Source organism: Cygnus atratus, chromosome 1 (genome assembly GCF_013377495.2).
Source record: "Cygnus atratus isolate AKBS03 ecotype Queensland, Australia chromosome 1, CAtr_DNAZoo_HiC_assembly, whole genome shotgun sequence".
Classification (NCBI taxonomy): domain Eukaryota; kingdom Metazoa; phylum Chordata; class Aves; order Anseriformes; family Anatidae; genus Cygnus; species Cygnus atratus.
In genome coordinates, this window is record NC_066362.1 from 50,239,687 (window position 1) to 50,259,723 (window position 20,037).

A 20,037-nucleotide genomic window follows, 5' to 3' on the forward strand; every position below is an offset into this window, starting at 1 on the left:
TTCTCCCAGCTCTCATACTGGAGGGAAGAGATGGCAAGTACTATGAATGTTTTATTTACTTGCATAAATTTAATTCTAAGGTGTCATTGCTCTCAGGAGTCAGATTCCCAGCTCTGGAGCTAGTGCTGTGGTGTCTCAAGGAAATACTCCCCAGGGAGGGATCCTTGGTGAGAACTTCAGCTGTGTTGTTAAACCAGATGGGGACATTGATGTTTCCAATTCTGGGACATCAATAATTTGCAAAAAGTGTTTTCAACAACAGTTTTACTGATTTTTTTTGACACTGAACATTTGTGAGGGCTTTTATCAACTTGTTCTAGATCAAAACTGTTTAAAAAAGGTCTTTCCTGACAGATCTGGCCAATACATGCAGACTTTCAGAGGTCTGTTTTTGACTCAGTGTTACAAGGGTTACAAGGGTTACAACTGCTGGTATTCTGGTAGTCATGTTTAAGAAAATATTTCTGTGGCACAAACAGAAATTTGAAAAAAGATGCATGACAACATAGAGGCATCAGCTGGAGCTTGCAGTGCATACATGCATACACTCTTAGCTACTAACACTACATTTGACTAAAACTTTAACAGGTGATTGTCCTGCTCAGTGTTTCTATTACAAGACAACACAATTTTGTTTGCCTGACAATTGTATTAAAAAATAAGCTTACAAATGTAAGTGTTGGCATTAATATGCAGTGCTAATTTCTCTGTGATGTTGCTTTATGGATCACTTGCAGATCTGCCCAGACAACGATTTTCTTTGTATAACAGCAATCTACTTTAAGAGTTGTCCATAACAAGCCCTCTGGGATTGCTTGGTAATTATACTAGAGGCTTCATCATTAAACACATCCTAAAATACCAAGCAAGATTTTGTATAATTTAAGGTATTTGTTTCTAGTAACTACATTTGCAGTTCATAAGCAAATAACTTCTATGATAATTCATCTGTAAACCTGCACTGTAACTAGGTAAACTCAAAGCGATGGGGTTACTGGAGATTGTAATTTGTGGATTTAAGCAGCCTAAATCTGTGTTGTAAATTATGAAAATTGCAAACTTAAGTGTCTAGTGGCTTGTAAGATGAGCAATTATCTCACCAGGAAATCAGAGGACTGAAAAACATCTTGCTCTGAGAAGACAGTATGAATTAATCTACTTATGTTCTGTTGCATTTTCTCCTTAAAGTACCATCTATTAAGCTAACTGATTTGTACTCCTGAGCAGGGCATGTTAATTCAGTGGGTGGTAGGCCACCTCTGACTTTTCCCCTGATGATTAGATAGAGCTTGAGACAGTGTTTATTAGAGACCCTAAAATTTGAACTCAGCTCTTGTTCCTAGGAAACAAAACCTATCAATAGGTCTTCTATGATGAAACTAAAGACAGAGGAGTATTAATATGATATGGAAAATCCTTATCTTCAAAATAGCCACATGTTTAAAAATAAATTGACTTTTGTCATCAAAGTATTTTTTTGTTTGTTTGTTTGTTTGTTTGTTTTTGGCAGGCCTAAACACCTCTGCCCTTTGGGCCATTGACACTTTTAATGTTACTCTCTGAACTGAGAATGCAGAGAGTGGTAGTCCTCACTACTTACTTCCCAGTGTGAAAATGAATTTAATCCCACAGCACTCACACTTTTAGGGTCAAGGAATGTGTTTAAAATCTTATAGAGATTTATAAAAGCAAGACACTCTTGTGATAGTATTGTTTAAACAGCAGTGATTTCAGAAAAATGTCCCCAAAATTATTACCTTTTTGTTCTCCGTTTGAGATTCTTACTGAAACTAACAGTAAATATGCAAAAGTTCTAAGTGCTTTAGAAGTATGTTAAGAAGTCAACTGGTATTGGTCAAAGATGACCGAAGATAACTTAATAAGATTCAAGTAGTAAACCTCGGTCTCTTTCTGCAGATGGTAAATTGCAATGCCTGAAGCTGTGTCCTTTATTTTACCTCTCTTTTGTATGTCAAGCCGTTAGGACCACTTTTTGCCAAGAGTTTTAGTACTTAACACTAAGCAATATATCATGTTGTATTCTTGTCAATTATTACTTCCAGTCGGATCACTGAATGGATATATAAATGTGTGTTTTGAGCTTTGATCATAAAAATACAAGAAAATGACCCCCCCACACAAATATATATATTTTTTTTCTTGCAAAATATTGAAAAGATATTGAAGACAGCCTTAGGCTGCAAATTCTTCACAGTGAGGATTACCAGATTACTTTGTTTATTTACCTCCTACAGCCCAATAATGCATCTGAATAGTAAGATGTTTTGAAAACGATATAAACTACTGCTGACAGAGACCTGCAGAGAGCAACAATTAAAAAAAGAAAAGAAAAAAAAAGCTATTGTTTCATATCTAAGTAATGATAAAGTGATTTAACTTCATCTATTTATGTGGATGGTGCTAGCTTAATTTCTAGTAAATATCTGTTACCAAAAACAAAACAAGAAACTTATTTTCATTTTCTTCTCTCTTGGTACTTGTGGTGTCAAAAAAAAATAGTGTTTGTCTTCTAGGAAATAAAAGGCATACTTCTTCATGTGATGAGATGTGATTTTTGAAAATAGAGAGAGGGACACCTTGTACAAATTCCAATATTATAAATACTAAGAAACATGAAAAAATACTGTTTATTGCAACATTATCAGATGTAACATGTCAGCATCCAATCCCTTCTTGATCATATTTGTCCAGGGATTTAGCCCTTATTGTGCTTGCAGTCTTAAATTCTGTCACAAAACCTTATTAGAATGTGTTAATGAGACATACATACTAAGATAAGTACTGGATCCATTCCTGGGCTTCCCAGTGCAAGGCAGACATGGACTTACTGGAGCGAGTCAAGTGCAGGGCCATAAAAGATTACGGAACTGCAGCATCTGACATATGAGGAAAGGCTGAGAGACCTGTTACTGTTCAGCTTAGAGAAGAGAAGGCTCAGGGTAATATTATCCATGAGTTAAACATGTGATGGGAGGAAAAGAAGAGGAAGACAGACTTCTTTCAGTAGTGCCCACTGGTGGGACAAGCATCAACAGGCACAAACTGAAACATGAAATTCCACCTGAGCACAATCAAATACTTTTCTACTATCTTTGGATGTAGTGAAAACCCAACGTGACACAGCCCTGAGCAACCTTCAACAATTCTGTAATTTCCAAAGCTAAATGACATGTGAGGATCAGCAATGGTAAACCTCAAAAAAATATCCTACCAGGTTTTCATCACATTTCCAACAAGGTCTGCTGTAAACCACCAAAGTCCTCACCATACATACTCTAGAACTCTCTAAGTGCATGCAATGTTTCAGTGCATAACTATCTTCCATTGAGAGTTCAGTTTCTGATAAAATAATGGTGAGGCTGAAGAAATCTTAAATTTAAGTCTCATCCCTATGCCTCTCCCTCACCCTCGTCGTCATCCTTAAATTCACACCCACCCACCCATTTGTGTCTAGTTTCCTCCCTGTTCCAGCTGCCCAGGTCATTATTCCTACATGCAGTATGTTGAGAAAGGCGCTCTCCCAGTGAGTCAGCAGTACACAGTCAGCAGCTCCCTGAAGAGCTCCAGTGCCTGTGAACAAGAGATGATGTTTTTCATGACCATGGTATGCTGTGTGTTTTATATCTCAGCTGCTGAATCCTAAGAAATTAAACAACATGGCAGTTGCCTGAACACAACATTGTTTGGGGGAAATTGCAGCTCAAGTACAGTGGAAACTCTGATACTTATGGCACATACTCTTGAAAAATGGAGAGAATAAAAACAGCCCTTGAAAGGAAAGCATTTAACAGCTGCAGACAGGCTCAGAGCATAATAGCTCTTTGATCTCGTGTATGATGGGAAGAGCACCACTGGGAGCTTAATGCCATCATTTTATGCAAATGTCATGAAAGGAGACTCCACGTAGTTAAATTGTTCTGTCTCAAATACAACGTTTATGAAAGCCATCACTTCTTCATTATCATCTAGGTGGATACAATAGATCATTATATAATAGCAATTAAATCTAAATGTTAACTTTGAGTTCGAAGAAATAGAAGATTCTCTATGAGCGAGAACTGCCTGTGATATGTATAAGCCTGTTTGTAAAAAGTTATTGTTAAGAAATACATACTGTAACTAATAATGCAAAACCTACCATATCATAAGAAATAAAGCACATAAACTAGTGACTGAAAATGTAAAGACAAAGAACAGAGGGAAGGGAAAGGGAAGGGGAAGGGGAAGGGGAAGGGGAAGGCAAAGGGGAAGGGGAAGGGGAAGGGCAGGGAAAGGAAAGGGAAGGGAAAGGGAAAGGGAAAGGGAAAGGGAAAGGGAAAGGGAAAGGGAAAGGGAAAGGGAAAGGGAAAGGAAAGGAAATCTAGGATAAAGTTTCTTTTCTTTTTTTTTTTTCCTCTGTGCAATCCTTTTGTGGCTGAAACCAGCAGAGATTTTTCAAAACAAGCCCTTCAAATAATAGATCTTTGAAAACATTGTTAAGAATGGAGGTCTTAATATTAAAGAATAGTATTCCTCCTATCTTATCCTAAAAAATAATATTGAAATACTGACTTCCGACCCCTCAGTTTCTTTTTCAGGATATTCAAGAATATTTGTATCTTACTTACCTGAAAAAAAAAAGAAGAAAAAAAGTGTTTACTTGTTTGCTTCTAACTTTCTGGCCCTTCCCAGGGTGAGTGTACTTAAAAACAAGCAAACAAGTGAAAAAAAAATGGTAACAAACACAACCATCTGAGAAAGCTCTGAATCTAACTTACAGCAAATGTTTCTGAAATGCAAGCTGAATGTTTTTCTACAAGAAAAAAACATGTAGGAACAATATGCAGAACATTTACAGAAAAAATGTGTCTCTAAGTGACACATCTCTATATAAACTATTTACTCAAAAGAATTCCAAGTTAGAAGAACAAATAGTAGTTAAGTAGTGTGAAAGACAGATATGCTATGCAATGAAAAATTCTAGGAGAAAAAGCTTAGAGGAAATTTACTCTAAACTGTTTGCTCATAAAAATAAATAAATAAAGGAAATCAATTTCTGCATAAAGCCTTTTGGATACAAACAACTGAGATCATACATTTTGAGTTCAGTGTTATCCAGCCAAAACACAAAGCCATTTAAAATAAATAAGTTATGGGTTAATGTTTATATGTTTATCCTGGACTTGGGGGGGGGGGGGGGGGCGCAGATTTTTTCTCTTGTTATCATTGCTAAAAGTTACTGGCTTTTAAATATAAAAAATGAAGCAGATATCTTTGAACTGTAGGCTTCTGCTTTAAATATATGTATTTGACAGCTATAGACAATAATTAATAGTTAATTCCAATATGGATTTAAATAACAGACAACATAGAGAATACAGGTAACTCAAAGAGTAAGATCCACTTGTTGCTTGTTGGGAGCCTTTAATTTTTATTTATTTAGTAGTCATGGTAGCAACAGTAGTAGTAGTAAATTCTCTCATTATTATAGAAATGAGGCACTGAAGTAGGAGACAAGAATTCATAAACTGAGCTCTGCTCCAGTGGGTAAATTAATGGCCTAGAAAGCCTTATTCCTTTCTGATTTAATATGTATACATCAGTGCTCCCACCACCACAAGAGGTAACCAGCTCTGTACATGACCCATTCTGCAGGACTCCCAAATCCTTCTCTGTGACTCCTTATGTTTTGAATTACCACATACTATCACTGGTGAAACACATGCAGTTAGGCTGGTTGCACTATGAATGCTAGTGTGTTACAATTATCTCTATTGTCTGATGTGCAAAGCTCAGTAAAATCTTCCTTGGCTTTCCTTAAAGAAAAAAAAATACCTAAAAAGGAAGGAAAAAGAAATTTTTCATCTCCCTAACTTTGTTTTTTTTTTTTTTTTACAAAGCTTATAGGATCCTTTTGATACCTCTGTGCTTTGGTAAATTTGGTTGCAATTAGACACTAAGCTCAAGAACAATTGAGACAGTATTAGTAAGATCATGCCAGCCTTATCATTTTTAGCCAAATGTTCTGAGGCACTTTTTGGCTCCTTTAAATTTCTTTAATTTTACAAATATTAATTAAAATTATATTGGCCTAACTTGAATGTATTTGGGAAAATAGGCTGTGTGTGGAGGGGGGATTTGCAATAAGTCATTTTTCAGCTTGTAAATATTTGTACCAGGAAACCAGGAAACATTTGTACCACAGAATAAGTAACAGGCAGCACACCTTTTTACTATTTACAACTTACTACAACCTACTATTGGAATTGTTTGTAAAAAGCATATAACTGTTTTTATAATAATATTAACTTAGGGGAATGTGTTTTTTTTTTTTTTCTCTCATTTATTATTTCCCCCCCCACACAAAATAGAAGATTTATCTGTTACAGAAAGACCTAACACAATTCCCTTTTTCTACATAATGCTGCTGAGCAAAATGGGTTTGGTAAGGTAGAGACAAATAAAAATTCAGTTTGAGAGCCAATCTCTGGCAACATTGGCACAGTGCTACAGCAGATGTTCCTAACTTTCAGACAGCTGAAAGGGCTGTTAACTGTGTCTTAGAACTGAAGTGCACAAGGACAGAACTTGGCAAGAACATGTTATTGTGATTTATAAGAATTGGGCTTCTTCAAAACACTCCTGAGGAAATGGCATTCTCTCCTTAGCCCAGGGAAGTATATTATCAAGGACTCACTTTGTTCTCTTATTCCCATATTAAAAATAATTTTAGTGGGATTTATAGTATTTTTTTTCCTGCATCATCTTTTAAATATTTAATCATAATATTATTTCATAAACCAAGAATCTCTACTTCATGTTCTGCTGTAACAGCTGTACAACTTGATATCAGTTTTGACCCTGAAACTTGCTTCAAAAATGCGATGTAACATTTACAGCTATAGATCAAGATTCAGATTTTTCCCCTAGGTATCCATGCTGTCCATAGATGCAGCTCTTGATCTTGAGCTAGTAGTTTTGCCTAGCGCCTCCCTTTATCAGGAGGACATACTCTCCAGCCTGGAGCAAGCTCTAAGGTCTGATCTAGTGCCCTGCACAGCTTTAGCTGTCCCCACTGAATTCCCATTGCTGAGGAACTGCTGGTGTCCCTGTTGGGGCAGATGATGTCAGTTACTCCATTTCTATACTGCTTAGCACAATGGAGCTCTGTTCTTGGATGTCCCCAGGATAACACCCTAGTACAAACAATAGCATGTTTTCTGCTATCTGACCATCTGATTTCTCTCAGAAATACAGCAGAGCTCGATACTGATGACATTACAGACAACAAAGTCAATTTTTTTTTTTTTTTTTACTTTTTTCCATCTTTCTCAAATTTAAATGTTATAGGGCATAGGACAAACCTTAAAAGTCATAGGACATGTCTACAAGTTATGCATCATACTATTTTTTTTTTAATTATTTTTAATTTTTTTAAGATTCACCATGAAGGGAAATACAGATGATTCATTATAACTTGCACTTTTTGTTTCTTTTTTTGGCAAAGGGAGAAGCAGTCATACGAGTAACTACTGGCAAATAGCTTACCTTTCTCCCATTAAAATACCTTTCACCTACCAGTTGGTATGTCAGATTACTGCATGGTAAACAAACAATTTGCACTTCACTCAGAGTGATGCTTCCTCTATTAGTCATTTATTTCCTTCATAAAATGAATAATTAATTAATTGCTCACAATGACATGCAGAGGCTGTTACAAATTCTAATCTTTATATGAATTTTGTGTGTCCTCAAAACCCAGTAGAATATATTCCTTTTGTTCTTAATATTCCTAAACCAAAATGAAAACATTTATAACATTAAATAGTCATTAACAACAGGCTTACTCTTTGACTTGCAGGTGCCAGATGTCAATCTCTTGAAATCAATGGGTTTGTATATGGGTTGCAGTCCCTAAGAGACCTGACTACAAATGTGAGCCCCTAACCTCAAATTTAAAGCACATTATAAAAGGTAATTCTTCCTATGTTGGGTAAATACAACAGGAAAAATAGAAGCATTCAAGTATTTTGTTGTGGTCTTTGAATATAATGTAGATGACTATTTCTAACTTAAGAACAAATTCCTACCACATGTTCTTTCAAAAAAGGAACCACAGAATCAAAGGAAGGTTACTGCTATGAACATAAGGTATTGCTGGATATGACCGTATCAGGGAAAGAACCAAGAAACAGCCACAAAAAACAGGTTGGCAAAGAAAAATCATGAATTAGATGTAACTGTTTCCTGCATTCACAGCAGATTTCATAGCTCTACTTTTCCCCATAAACCAAAATCTTTATGCAGTGTTCCAACATCTGCTTATTAGGATCCATAATGTCCATTGCTCTGGGAGGACTTGGCCATCTCCAATTGCAAAAGTCCCTGACTAGTAGAATTGCACTGGCAGAAATAAAGTTCAGCAGAATTCAGACAGTAAATTGTATGCATGACACTTGTTCACGAGCTCATCTGAGTCCTGACACAACTCCTTTTGGTACTCTCTGAGCTCTAGGACAAATAGGTCCTATAGGCACTTCAGGCAGTATATCCCAGAGTAGTAGCCAATCTTCCAGTCTCTCTGAGGTCATGAAGAATGTTTTCTTGGAGCTGAAGAGCTGCAGAAATGCATTGCATGCTATGCAGAACTCAGACTGGTCAGGAGCTTCCTGAGCTGGACAGACTTGGTGGGAGGAAAAAAGAGAGAGGTAGAGCTGTTTTAGTCCAGTAAGCATGGTATTTTTGCATTACAAGTAGAAGGTCACAGGCTTGGTGCTAACCTGACATTGTAGGAGCTCCAGATTTGTCTGGGTTTGCCTATGTCCTAAACTGATTTTAGCTTTTTTTTTTTTTTTTTTTTTTTTTTTTTTGCTATGATAGCAATTACCTAGCTGTTAGGTTTGGCTTAGGTTAGCTTTAGTTTATAGTGAGAACAAGCAACTATTCTTTGTAGATTGGATTATCTACACTCATGAAATAAAATATGGCTTGCAAAAGTGTAAATACAAAATGGTACCAGACAACTTAAACAGAAATCAAAATGGTCAGTCAGCAATCACTGTAGGAAGGAAGACAATTATGTTAAACCATTTTGAAGGTACAAAGAGAAGAGAAAACTAAGTGAAATCAAATGAAAATAACAGAACACAAATAAAGAGAATGCTCACATACACATTAAGAAAAGGGATAAAAATAAACAGAAGTGGATCCCAAGACCAAGGAGAAAGAGTCCCATTTCCTTTTCCCCAGAAACATCAAACCCCTGCTGGTATAAAAGCAGGGACATAGACAACTTGCTGACACCCTTTCCTGCCTCCTCTGTTTGAGAAAAACTATTCAGCTACCTTAGGACCTGGAGAGTTGCTGAAAAGTGATTATAACACCAGAGAAAAGGAGTAGAGACTAGGAAAGATTTTCTTTTTAAGTAGCTGTATTAAAGAGACTTTTCCATATTACTTAGGAATGTGAATAGCAGTGTCATTATTAAATGGAAGTATTGTGTTACTATTATTAAAACCTTTTGTTGTATTTTGATTAGACTATCAAGTTAGACTAACAATAAATTAATGACTATACATATATATAAAACGTATTCCCTTTTGGAAATAATAAGTTTTGGATTATAACACTGTGCATACAGTCTGTTTCCAGGTTCAAGCATTAGTAATAGCTATACCCTTTCTGTTCACTCAGAGTTTAAAAAACCTCCACACCAGCAGAGCCCCACCGTCAGTCACCAAGAAAGAGGAACACCAAGTGGCTCTATAGCAGCCTTAGCCAACACAAGGAGAGAATAGGGAACATGCAGCCAAGGGCAAAGAGAGGGTTTTTTGGCCACAGCTGGATTGGCTTATGCTGACTTGTAAAATGACAGAACAAAGTGACTGTTAACATCCATATTCAAAATACGAATTATTGTTAATATTATTATATCACTTGTAATATTGGATCATATTTTCATGAAGAACTTGATTTTTCTTTGTCTCTAATGAAGCAAATTATTCATTCACATTTTTTTGCATAATTCACGTAGTGCAGAGACTCTGTTCTTTTTTATCCTTTTGATCAATTTTCTGCAGCATGGCTACCAGAAATATCAACAATAGCATTCTTAGAAACCTTTGTTATTTTCCAGTACCTTATCATCGTATTCCCTCACCGAAATCTTCCTTTCTTAAAGTTTTGTACAAATGTATGCATTCAAGTCATTGTATGCAATTGTGAACATTTACATCTGCCATGCACATATTTTTTATCATTTAACAAATATTGTAGGCTTGTGATTATTATATTTAAAATTCATATCTCCTGCCGTAGTTTACCTGACTCATTAGATAGACAACCCAGAAAAATACAAAAATTCATTGAAAGCCTGACTTGACCTAATATCAAACAGATCATAAAACTGTAATGATTAGTTGCCATGTGTTCTGTTGGAATCAGACCTTTTTTATGCTCACTTGAATGTACCTTGATACGTCTGTGTCTTGAACCTGAATGCAATGTATCACGTCATCAGAAGGCAAATCTTGTTTCTCAAATAACAACACCAAAGTGCTAAAAAGATGAACTCCAAGTTCTGTCTCTCAGTTCCTCTCCCCTAACATCTATTAGTGGCTCCAAAGCTACTAATGTTTAGCTTCAAGCACATCTCTCCATGGCCTGCTCTAAAGCTCCACCTACCCTTCCACTTCAAGTGCTCTACCCCAGCTTTCCTCCTTATTGATCAAATTGCCAGCACAGGCATCTGTGGCATTTAGTGGGATCACAGCCATTGTACCTGCCTAATGAGGATTCCACCACGCTGGCAAACTTTAGAGCTCTGATGAAATGAAACAACAAAATTCTATAATTGAATTGATTATTCAATTCTCCAATTAGTTAGAATTCAATTATTCTAACTAATTACATACACACTTAAAAATAATTAAACCTTATGAACCAGTTCCTCACTTTTTTTTATTGTTTTGGAGTCTCCAGGGGGCCTGACTTCTTCCTTTCTGGTTCTGTCACAGTTATATGGTTTGACTTATCTAAAAGAGTATTTAAAGCTTCACCTGGCCTTGTTAAGGAAGTAGTAACATTAGCATGTCTTTAACTGTGAGAACAAGCTCTATAGTTTCCTAGCTACTCAGACATGCTCTTGCCTCAAAAGAGAGATTAGTTATTTATCCCTTTGCATTAGAAGATAACTTTGGGAATTTGTTTTGTCTTGTTTTTGTAATAAACAAAGAAAAATGGCAGTTACAGATGTTTATATAAGACCCATATGAATATGAGAAGTAACATCATATTCAACCTGCTTACATAAAAACAACTTTTTGTAGTTTATTTTCCTTCTTTTAAACACAGCTGGCTGTGTATTTAACTGAATCATCTCTCAGATACTATCCAGCAACATTTTTTTCTCTAGTAAACCATGGTAGCTTTTCTAGGAATAATCTTATTTCCCCCTAGTGATCCCACTCACATTTAATTCATTCTCCCAAAAGGTAATCAACTTAAACCTTTTTTTTTTTTTTTTTTCCTGGAGGTCAGCTGGTGGCCATCTTTCCACTAAACAAGGAACAATATCACCTGTGTGAATGCTCCAGTGTCTGCACTGGACTTGCTTATTCACAGTTCCTAGAGTCAGAACTAAAACTTCTCTCTCTAGTTTACAGCCATTTACAATTCAGTATGAAATGCCACCATCCATTGAAACATATTACTTATTTCAACATCGAAAACAAGGAATACCCTTCACATAAATATGTGATTAGTGTTAAGCCATGCATCTCTGTACTGGCTCTTGGTGGAGAATAGAGGTGATGACAATCATCTACTCTGTGTCAGGTTTAATTGGCTCGGATCTCCTGAACTATGATTGAAACATTTTTAACAAAAAAAGGAAGGAGCTCCTTAACCCAGCATTGCTGTTGGAACTAGGAAAGGACACCATGGCTTTCATTTTCCCTGCCTTCCACACCTCCCAAGTGAACTACGACTTACTGAGTTTCTATGGCTCTGCACACACCTATCAGTTTTCAATATAACATCTTCATTTTTAGCCAAAAGCAGAAAACAGCAAGTTTAATTAAAGCAAGCTTGCATCTCATGTTTTGTATTCATCAATTTTAAAATAATCTATTGAATGTATGTATAATGTATATGCGTATGCATGTATGTATATGTATATATATTTATTTATACAGTCCCATACATTATGGATGTTGAATATATATATGGGGGGGGAGGGGGAGGAGGGGACGGGGAATACTATCTAGTTACAAATATACATGACATATGCACTTACATAAATTTTATATTTTATTTTTATCTATGTAAAGTCCCTAGTCCATTGAATTTTCCCTTTTGCACTTACATGGGAATCTTGCAAATAAAATAATCTAAACTTTCTGCAATGGATTTTTCTTGATTTATGAAAAATTACTAGAATTTCAAGCTGAAGGACTAGCTAGTCTGCAGACTTTAAAGCTAAATAAAATAAAATAAAATGAAAAACACTAGCAGGACTTATTTAGCTCTGACTTGTTTTCATCATAGCTTTCAGATGTATTATTTTAATTCCAAGACAACTCTAAGTGGGGCAGAAGGGCAGTAAAGCCCTTTCATATGCTAGAATTGATTTGTAAAAGTTCATTATTGCTAAGATTTTCTGAAGCTACTTTGAGATCTAAAACTTGACAAGAAGGTGCTTAGGTACAGTTCAGACCATCTAGGCTGACTGAAAACTGTGTTGTCATTGTAACATGTACACTTACAAACCTTAACATGAGTATTTTATCAAACAAGATTTGCAAACACATCAAAGAAATTTAAATGAATTCAAAGGAAATACCAGAAATACAAATTTAAGGTAGAAGCAATGAAATATTGTTTCAACTACCTTAAGTAATACGTCCTCTATCTTTGGAATATTTTTTTCCAGTTAACTACTTAAACACATTTGCCTCCAAGTTTTACTTACTAAATTTCAGCATCCATTGCTTCAAAGTATCTACTCGGTCATTTTCACATTTCAGATTCCCAATCTAGAAATTACCTGTATGATCTCTAACAGCAAGAGAAGAGTTTATGTGGACAGAAAATACTATTACAGGCAATGAAATTAGATAGTTCTGCATTAAAAGTAGGCCAAAGTGAGTAGTCAATCTGACAGATGATCCCTGAGGACATACATTGAAAGAAAAATACTATTCAGTTAGAAATATTTTCTGGGGTGTCATATACATGAATGTTACTGTTATGGCTGACTTTTCTGAGCTAAAATAAAACTCTGTTAATGAACATTTCTTTTTTCCATTATTTGCTGATGAGAATACACTAGAAAATACATATTTTCCTGCTTCTGTGTAAGTGAAGAGAGAAGAACAGCATCATACTAAAACAGGTTGCAACAAACATTTATAAAATCATTCTTCCTTGTTCTCCTTTGCAAAACTACATAACTACAGTCTTTCAGTCTTTCACCTATACAGTGTTTTTGGTTGGATGATCATTTTTATTTTGTTTGTTTGTTTGTTTCCTACATATTAATAACAGACAAATTCAGGTGACTATGTAAGTATTTTTCTGTGGGAGCATGTCATTTCTAATGTGTAAGCTCCAGAGATGTGTCTGAGATGGTCAAGAATTTAAAATGTTTCTGGCTTATGCATGATATACATATATATAATTTAAGCCAAAGGAGAAAATAATATTGTATAAAGATCTAACACGGTATAAATGTTGGCCTCGTCCTTCAAGTAATCATGCAAAATGCAAGTAATAAGCAATATATGACCAAAAATCAACATACGACCATGAAACCAAACGTTTGATCAGATTGTGCAGCCATTATATTCTTATGACATTTTCTTTACATTATGGATTACCTACTTAAAAAGAAGCAATTGCCAGGCAAATCTTTTTCCTAATGAATAATACAACATATGCCATTAATTTTTCATAGCAGGAATTCACTTTTAGCAAAGACAATATGGAAGTACATATTTATCCACAAAAACACATTTCTGAGAAGCTCACACAGCACTTGGACCAACTGGTGTGTGAATGGGAGGGCTGGCACACTGTAAAACACCTGCAATCAAACTCCAAGATCGATTGCATGGGAAGGAGGAGCTGCCTTGCTTAGCTGCATTTGGCAAAGTTCTGCTTCATTTACTCCTTCTCTGACAATTGCAACTTTTTAAGAAAACACCAGTCTGCAACCCTGTCCCAGACATCCCATCTCCAAAGCTAAGCCGCTTGAAGATAATTTCCAATAGCATATCTTTGCTCGACAGGCTAGCATAGCACTAACAACAATAAGCACTTGATACAGAGATTTAAGTACTTCTATAATTGTTCAATTAGCCTCTGAGATACCTTATTCTGCCATTTGGACTTGAAAAACTCCCTTGGTGGGGTCATTTATTCTGACACTGTCATGTCCTAGTGCTCACATATCTTAAATTAATGTTTCTTCCCAGGAAAAAAAAAGTACAGAATAAATGTTCTTTATCCTCAACAAATGAACATATAAAACATTTCAATGATTTATTTCCATTATGTGTCCAACTGGGATATGTAACAATTCTCCTCCATAATGTCTGGCAACTGTTGACTCCTACCATATGTATAACCTGCATTATTCTTCTGGAAGATTAAGCAATGCTTATGTGGGGTTTTAAAAGTCTTATCTGTCCATTTATATTTTTTGAATTCCCAGTTCTTCTTGAATAACATGTCAACAGTTGGTAGCATGTTAATCTGTGCTATTGCATAGCAATTGTGATAAATATGGATCAGTGTCTGACTCCATTCTTTTTCATTACACATTTTATTACTTTTTTTTTTTCCACCACCTATGTCAATGGGTAATAAGGAGTAACAGTTACATATCTAAATTCATATTGCACATTAAACTGCCTAAATCAAGCCCACATCCATGGATCATTGTCAAACAGGACACTGAATATACTGTGTTGGGAAAAAAAAAAAAAAAAAAAAAGAATTCATACATGTTATCTAGTGAAGGAAAATAATTTAATATAAATGAATAATTTTTCCAGTAAATGCAAATGTATTTATACATATTTGCTTAATTTAATCACAGTTTGGGGTAACTATCATGCATGAAGTTTCCCCAATATTGCTTAGGGATTAATATAGTGCTGGGGGTGGTGGGATAGAAATAGTAACATGGTATGCAGAGTTTATACAAAACTGCAACCTCTCTCCACCAAACAATGAAGAATGCTCATTTCTGTGTGGTATTCACTGGGGTGCAGGCAAGGATTATTTTCTTCAGAAATAACTTAGGAATTCATATGCAGAGGCTGTCAAGCAAATCACTGTGGAGAATTTTACATTGTTATGACCTGCCCAAGCATCTGCTTGGAAGATTCCTATGGGATATGGTCCTGCAGAGAAGACTGTTTCAGTAGAGCCAGGTAATTTCCAAGGATCACCTCCTACAAGCTCAAGAATGGTGTATCTTGATAAGCAGGAAATCAAGCAAGTGGCAGGAGACCTGCATGGAAAAGCAACAAGCTCCTGGTAAAGCCCACATATAAAAAGGAAACATACAAGAAGGGGAAATAGGGTGAGGCCTCATAGAAGGAACATAAAGACATAGTCCCACCATGCAGGGATGGTGAGAACTGCCCACCAAGATTTGAATGTGACAAGGGATATGAACAGCAACAAGAATGGGTTCTATAGGTATATAAGCAGCAAAAGGAAAAAGTGGGCCAGCTCCTGAAAGGGGTGGGAGACCCAGTGACAAGGGATTTGGAAAAGGCTTACGTATGCAATGTGTTCTTCACCTTGGTTTGCACTTGTTAGTCCAGCCTTTAGCAAACCCAACTCCCTAAGACAAGTGAGAAAATCAGGATCAAAGCTGTACTGAAGAAGGCAGAGGAAGAACAGTTTAGGGAGCACTTAAACAAACTGCACATACATAAGTCTATGGGGCCTGATAGATTTACATGAGTCCCGATGAGGGAGCTGGTAAATTTCATTGTGAGGCCACTCTTGTTTATCTTTGGAATGTCATGGCAATTGAAAGAGGTTTGGGAACTGAAATATTGGAAGAAATCAAATGTCACTTCAGGAAGGGAAAGAAGGAGGACTCAGGCTAGTCAGCCTCGCCTCAATCCCTGCCTAGGTGTGTGATGAAGAAAATTCCTTCTGGACAACCTTTCTAGGCACATGAAGGACAAGAAGATGATGGGGATGTATTTAGCACAGATTTATGAAGGGGATTTATGAAGGAAGATTATGAAACTATGCCTTACTTACCTGATAGCCATCCACAATGAAATGACAGGCTTGGTGAATGAGAGGAGAGCAGTGGATGTTGTTCAACTTGACTTCAGTAAGACTTTCTATACTCCCATAATATTGTTCAATGACAAACAGAGGAAGTATGGGCTAAGCTAATTTACAGTGTGCTGGACTGAAAGCCAGCTGAACTGCTAGTCTCAAAGGTTTAGGATCAGCAGCATGAAGTCCAATTTGAGGCAAGTCACTAATAGTGTATCCCAGGGGCCAACCCTGGGATAAACTCTGTTTAGCATCTTTACTAATGATCTGGACAATAGGACAGAGAGTGCCCTCAGCAGTTTTGCAGATGGCACAAAACTGGGAGCAGTGGCTGATACACCAGAGGGTTATGCTGCCATCCAGAGGGGACTGGAAAGTCTGGAGAAATAGGCCAATGGGAACTTCATGGAGTTCAACAAAGACAAATGCCAAACCTTGCACCTTAGGAGGAATAATCATAGGCACTGATACAAGCTGAGGGCCAACTAGATGGAAAACAACTCTGCAAAGAAGGTTGTGTGAGTCCTGATGGACAAGAAGTTAAAGATGAGCTAGCAATGCGCCCTTGTAGGAAAGGATGTCAAAGGCCTCCTGGGCTGCATTAGGAAGAATGTTGCCAGCAGGTTGAAGAGGGTGATCCTTCTCCTTTTCTTACAACTGGAGTTTGGAGATCTTCAAAAGCTGCCTGAACAGGGTCCTGAGCAACCTGCTCTAGGTGTCCCTGCTTGGGAAGGGTGTTGGACCAGATGACCTCTGGAGGCTCCTTCCAACCTTGACCATCTGTGATTCTGTGATTCTCTGAAGGCCACATGTGGAACTCTGGGTCCAGTGCTGGCTTTCCAAGTGTAAGGCAGATATGGACTTACTGGAATGAGTCCAGTGTAGGGTCATGGAGGTGATTAAGGGACTGGAGTATGTGACATAAGAGGACAATCTGAGAGATCTGGACCTGTTCAGCCTGGAGATGAGAAGACTCAAGGAATCTTACCAATGCATAAAAATATCTGCTGGTGGGGGGAAGGAGAGGAAGAAGATGATGAAATCATACTTTTCTCATTGGTTCTCAATCAAAGCACACAAAGTGAAATACAGAAACGTCCACTTCAGCAGAAGGAGAAATTTTTCCACTGTGAGGGCGGTCAAACACTGGCACAGGTTGCCCAGCCAGGATGTGGCATCTCCATCCTTGGAGATATTTGAACACCAGCTGGACACAGCCAGGAACAACCTGTTCTTGCTGTTCCTGCTTTGAACTGGGTGGGTGGACTAGATGATCTCCAGGGGTCCCTTCCATTCTGTTATTCTGTGATTTCTTCAACCATTCTGTTATTCTGTGATTCAATGATTATTTGGTGCTAGGGGCTGTAAGCATGCTATCCTATTCAACATGTTCTGATAGTTTCAGTCTTTCTCTGGAGTATCTTAATTTCAGCAGTAGACTAATGTCCTATTTCATCTGATATTGTCTACATTTTTTGTTTGTCTGGGGTTAAAACATACCACTGCAAAAATTAACTTTGTACATTGCTTAATTGCACCTTTTATATGTTTTCTAAAGATTTTGTCTGCAAAGTATGCATCTTACCCTAGTGTAATGAATTCAAAAAAAGGAAACATCCGTAACTGATGAAGAAAAACATCTCTCAAAGTAAGTGAAGGGGTTTCTAACACACTTTAAATAACAGAAGCAAGTGATTTATGATCAGTTTCATCCAATCTTAATTAAAGACATGAAACTTTCTTCTATGCATCAAATTATCTGTTCAAACTGATTATATACATCTTGATGTGTTTGGAGATACTGAAACAGAGTAATACGACCGATTCATATAGACACATCCTAACAAAAAATAAAAGCAAGGCAGGTGAATCAGTCTTGTTATTCTGCATTTTGTCTTAGTGAAGGTTGGCTAACATAGAAGCAAGCATCTTCAGTGCAAGTGTCTCAGTACAATAATAAATATATTGGGATGAACTATACTTTCAATTTTTGTTAATGCTCAAAGTACCTAAATCTCTACATTTGATCAGATTTCTTTAGAAAAGAACTCTATCCTTCCCTGGAAATACCTGCGGAGAACTAAATTTTGCACATCAGCCTGACTGAGAAATTGTGCTTTTGTAAGTTTTCATTTTGTCAGAGCCTTTGTCTGCATCACACGTCCATGGGAAAACACAACTCAGCAGCATTTGCAAGATGCTGGGTTAATCAATAATACTGCATAAAAATTCCCAAGTATAATCTGTCATTCCCATGGGCACTCTGTCTCTCTCTCACTTAGGACAAACACTTTGGTGGTGATCTCAGTTTTGTTACACCCTGGGTTAACATCTTCTGGCTCCTTTTTGTTCTCTATTAAACGTTTCTCTGTTCTCTGGGAGACATTTTTAAATTACTCCATTGTTCTGGACCTCTGAACCCCTCAATGAGGATATCTTCCTGACAATAACACAAACTTTGGTGCATGTCAAGTCCAGTAACAGCAGCTCTTTTCCTTTGCATTACAATACATAACTTTGAATTTGTTATTAAACAATATGAATAATTGCATGCTTCCTTAGGAGGAATGTGCATCTTTGAGCTTATTTTGTTTTAATTTGTGAATTTATCAATAGATCAACCTGCTATCTCTCTTGTATTCATTCAGTATGATTTCCATGGTTTGACAACTTTTAATTTTTTGTTTGCTTGTGTTTAGGGATTAATTCCACATCTTTTGGTACTCCCTCCCTAAATTTGTCTACAGTGCCAGGTGTCAAGAGTAACAAATTCAGAGAAAAGGAAGACTCTCAGAGAGAGACTGTATATAGACTTGGGCACAGTTCCGTGCCTACATGTCACTTCAGCTAGTGTATGCCCTTAATTCACAAATAGAGGGTTCTACCTTGGTAAAGTGTGTACTTGGTCAGATGCAAGTCATAATTTTGTCTCCTGCAAGCCTTGGTTAGTACCATCATGTTTGCCAAATCTGTCCCATTCTAACACATTGTGTTTGCCATTCTATCACATTCTTTTAGTATCCTTCTGTTAAGAACATCTTTTTCACATTTTGCTTTTATGCAGGCTGTAGTACCCCTTCAAAATTTTAGTACAGCGGTGTCTCTTCTGCCTGAGTTAACTGAAAGCTTGTGAACTCTGTGTTTCAAGATATATGACAGTCAAAAATAAGGCTGGCCTTTTCCTTTCAATTAGCCATCATTTGGCCAGTTCATACAACTTACAGTAAAATCAGTGCCAACATTTAATTTAGGCCATAGTGTGCCATGATTCATATAAACTAATTCTCTCTTCATTTGCTCCTGAGGAGTTTCTATGCCTATTTTTGCAGTTCACATAAATGCACACATAAACACACACACATACATATATTTTATATATAACTGGATTAAGCTTCATTAGGAAAAAAGTTTCTATTCAAGAGTATTATATACATGCTAAGGATTTCTTTCTTGAATTAGCCCTTGTTTAGCCTCAAGCTCTTTAGAAATGGAATATTGTTTTAGAGGAATACATTTTCCCCTGCATAAAGTATAAAATAAGTTGGTGAGTTAACTTGAATATCCCAGACAAGCTATAGCCCAGACAATTACACCTTCTGTTACACCTTCTATTTTAGCTCCATCTTTTTATGCCTGAGTGAATAATTATGAGAAGCATGAATAAATATTTATAAAGATAATTGCAAGCACATTTTTGTATTAAAGGTTTAAAGATATAATTAAAAA